Source organism: Mus musculus, chromosome 6, assembly GCF_000001635.26.
Source record: "Mus musculus strain C57BL/6J chromosome 6, GRCm38.p6 C57BL/6J".
Classification (NCBI taxonomy): Eukaryota; Metazoa; Chordata; class Mammalia; order Rodentia; family Muridae; genus Mus; species Mus musculus.
Window position 1 is genome coordinate 76,196,656 of NC_000072.6, and position 4,020 is coordinate 76,200,675.

The 4,020-nt window shown below is 37.7% G+C and overlaps 1 non-coding gene across 1 annotated transcript; it reads right to left on the reverse strand.

Moving 5' to 3' along the window:
* Positions 1–3,462: 3,462 nt before the first annotated feature.
* Gm22283 lies at positions 3,463–3,623 on the reverse strand. Its single transcript, XR_003956649.1, has one exon. It is a non-coding gene; the product is annotated as a U1 spliceosomal RNA (small nuclear RNA).
* Positions 3,624–4,020: the final 397 nt, after the last annotated feature.

Sequence of the window (4,020 nt, forward strand, 5' to 3'; positions counted from 1 at the left end):
TGCTAGGCTGTTGTGTCAGGCCTTGGGGACTCCCCTTGAGCTGGGTCCCAATTTGGCCCTGTCACTGGACGTCCTTTCCCTCGGGCTCTTCTTCACTTTTGACCCTGCGGTTCTTTCAGACAGAAACAATTCTGGGTCAGAATTTTTGACTGTTGGATGACAACCCCATCCCTCCACTTGGTGTCCTATCTTCCTGCTGGAGGTGGACTCTACAAGTTTCCTCTCCCCACTGTAGGGTATATCATCTAAAGTCCCTCCCTTCAGGTCCTGAGAATCTCTCACCTCCCCGGTCGCTGATACATTCTAGTGGTTCACCTCCCCACCTCCTATCTCCAGAGTTTGCCTGTTTCCCTTCTTTTTTGCTGGCCCTCAGGGCTTCAGTACTATTCCTGTCAATATGTCTTCCCCATCCCTGTCCTCTTTCCCAACCAGGTCCCCAATTCCCTCCCTAAACCCTATGATTGCGTTCTTCTCCCTCTCAAGTGGGATCGAGGCATCTTCACTTAGGTCCTTTCGGTTGTTAATCTTCTTGAGTTCTGTGGATTGTATCCTGGGTATTCTGTTCTATTCTTTTTTGGGGTAATATCCACTTATTAGTGAGTACATGCCATGCCTGTCCTTTTGGGTCTTTGTTACCTCACTCAGGATGATATTGTCTAGTTCCACCCATTTGCCTAAAAATCTTAGAACATCCACGTTCTTGATAACTGATTAGTATTCCATTGTGTAAATGAAGCAAATTTTCTGTATCCCTTCTTCTTACTTGGGACATCTGGGTTTTTTCCAGTTGTATCACAAACAAGGTTGCTATGAACATAGTGGGACACATGCCCCTGTGGCATGATCAGGTATCGGGTATATTCCCAAAAGTTATATAGCTGGGTCTTCAGGTAGATCAATTTCCAATTTTTTGAGAAACCTCCAGATTGATTGTAGCATTATGCAATCCCATCAGCAAAGTAGGAGTGTTTCTCTTCTTTCATATCCTTGACAGCATCTGCTGTCTGTCACCTGAGGATTTGATCTTAACCATCCTGATTGGTGTAAGGTAGAATCTCAGGGTCATTTTGAGTTACATTTCCCTGATCTCTAAGGACTTTGAATATTTCTTTAAGTGCTTCTCCACTTCAAGTGCTTTTTAAGTGAATCTCTGTGAGATTCCTCTTATGAATTTTGCTTAGTTCTATACCCCATTTTTTGATTCAGTTGTTTGGTTTCATGGTAGTTAGCTTCTTGAGTTCTTTATATATCTTGAATATTACCCCTATATCAGATGTGGTGTTAGTGAAGATTGCTTCCCAATCTGTAGGTTGCTCTTGACTATGTGCTTTGCCTTACAGAAGTTTTCCAATTTCATGAGGTCCCATTTTTCAATTATTGATCTTAGAGCCTGAGCCATTGGAGTTCTGTTTAGGAAAACTTCTCCCTGTGCCAATGAGTTTGAGGTTCTTTCCCACTTTCTCTTCTATTAGATTTAGTGTATTTATGTTGTGCTTTTAGACACTCACTATCACAGCATAATTATTTCAGGATATGTAAATAAGTGATTTTAGAACAAAGATATCATGTCTTCAATTTCATTAAAAATGTCAATGACTCATCAAACACTTTTTTCTGTGCTTTTCTTTTTGTTTGTCCCACAGATTTTACTACTAATTCACTCTCTCCCTTTGTATGTTCATGAATCCTTCAGTCCCCTCACATATTTTTATGATAATTCTCCCATCAATTTATAACTCTTAGCAATTTTTTACACATGAAAAAAATGAGAAAGTTACATCTCCATCATATTCCAGACTCCTGTGAATCATATAAAAACATTTATGAAGTTCTCTTTCTCATGACAGTAAGGAAGGCATTTTGTACAACACAGTCAAGGGGCATATTTAAGGACTGTGTGTGTGTGTGTGTGTGTGTGTGTGTGTGTGCGTGCCTGTGCAGATGTATTTTTTCCTGAACAGTGGTGACGTTGGAAATGCCCTGAATATCCAGCTCCAGACACACAGTTCCTGAACTGAATTGATCCAATCTGCAGTTAGTACACATGACTGCCAATCACCTGTAAGAATGTATACATTCCTATAAGAAGTATACATTCCTTTGTTTCTGACACTTCCTCACCGTTTTTTTTTTAAAGATACACCATTGTCTTTATATAGAAACTTTTCTCATGTAAGCACCAAGAGCTACTCATTAGGTGATTTGCACAGGGGGTCATTACAAATGGTTTAGTTGGGTACAGTATTTGAAGAAGTAATGGGCAGTTCTACAGATTTTTTTTAAAGAACTGGGGTTATGCTAGCTTATTTGGGGAAAAATGTGCCTGAATAAAATTTGTGATGTCCAATAAATTGGACAGGTTTTCCCCAGATTCAATCATTCCTTCATTTGTTCACTGAAGTTATAACTTGTAATGTTACAGGTTCTTTCTGTTATGCAAAGCTCTTATTGAAATAAAACTCACCCTGTAGTGTTTAACAAACTAAATAGGAGAGTCCATTCAAAACCTTAGTAATATTACCTAAAGTTGGCACAGGCACTGTCGATATCCTTCCGAGATTCAGATCCTCCAAGACAACACCAATGATGAAGAAGAAAGGAGAAGGAGAAGGAGGAAGAGGAGGAGGAGGAGGAGGAGGAGGAGGAGGAGGAGAAGAAGAAGAAGAGAAGGAGAAGGAGAAGGAGAAGGAAAAGGAGAAGGAGAAGGAGAAGGAGAAGGAGAAGGAGAAGGAGAAAAGGAGAAGGAGAGAAGGAGAAGGAGGAGAAAAGGAGGATAAAAGAAGGACAAGGAAGAGAAAAGGAGAAGAAAGAGAAAAGGAGAAGGAGAAGGAAGGAGAAGGAGAAAGAGAAAAAAGAAGAACAATATAGTGAATAGCTAGGAGTAACATACTTTCTGAAAAGAAATACTAATTTTTATGTCCACCACTATCAAGTATTGGATAACATTTTGTTGTATGCATGTTTGTAATTATGCTGGCTTTGACCCAGTATTGTCTCATTTTCAAAATCATTTTATTGAAAACAATATATTTCTCCCCTAGCTAAACTGCCTGATAAGGCCTCGGTAGGAAAGAATATTCTTAGTCTGGCTTGATATCCCTAGACAAGGTGCTACCCAAAGGACCTTTCTGCTTATGTGAGGAGAAAGAGGCTAATGGGGGGAAGGATTTCTGAGGGTGGGACACAAGGAGAGGAGGGAGTAGGCTGCAACATGCATATAAAATGAGCACATAAATTAATAGAAAGAAAATAATATTTTAAACAATATTTTCTAAACACATTATTTTTTGTTTTCCATAAAAAGTTTTATGTAGTAACATGAATTCTATAAGCAAGGTGATTACTAATGTAACTCTTTACTTTAAAAAGGAAAGACATAAAATATCCCTTTGGAATTTTTTCAGTAATATACATGATTTTACATTAGGATAAATATATTTAAAAACCATTTTTCTTCTTTCAGAGAATGTTGTTAACAGCACAAGATTAGATTACCAAAAATTATGCAATCAAATTTTTATCACTTGAAGTAATTGCAGGGGTCAGCACATCTGGAGTTCATTGGATAAGCCTTGCCCTGGTAAAAGCACCTTTGTAATGATGGTATCTCTCCGCCTAGGTATTAAAAACCAATTTTTACGTCAGCAGTAATTTTCATTTCCAGAGCATTTAGTAATTTGTAAATTATAATCAAGTATTGATCATTTTAAATATGCTAAGAAGTAGGCATGTAAATCTCATTATCTTAATTTTACAAGTGAGAAATTAAAAATCAGGCATTTGCACAAATACAAACTACAAATTACTAATTTTAATAGTCAAATTAAATTATGGGAAGTTTGATTTAAATAGTCATTGACATATGTCTCAATCATATGATAGGCAAGGTTGGGATGTTTCAAGTATAGAAAAAAATGCATACAAACAGCTGTCTAATAAAGGATGCCAATATCACAGAACTAAACCATGTGACGACTGGTTGTTACACTTCAAACGAGTAAGTTATAGATATAAAGTTTC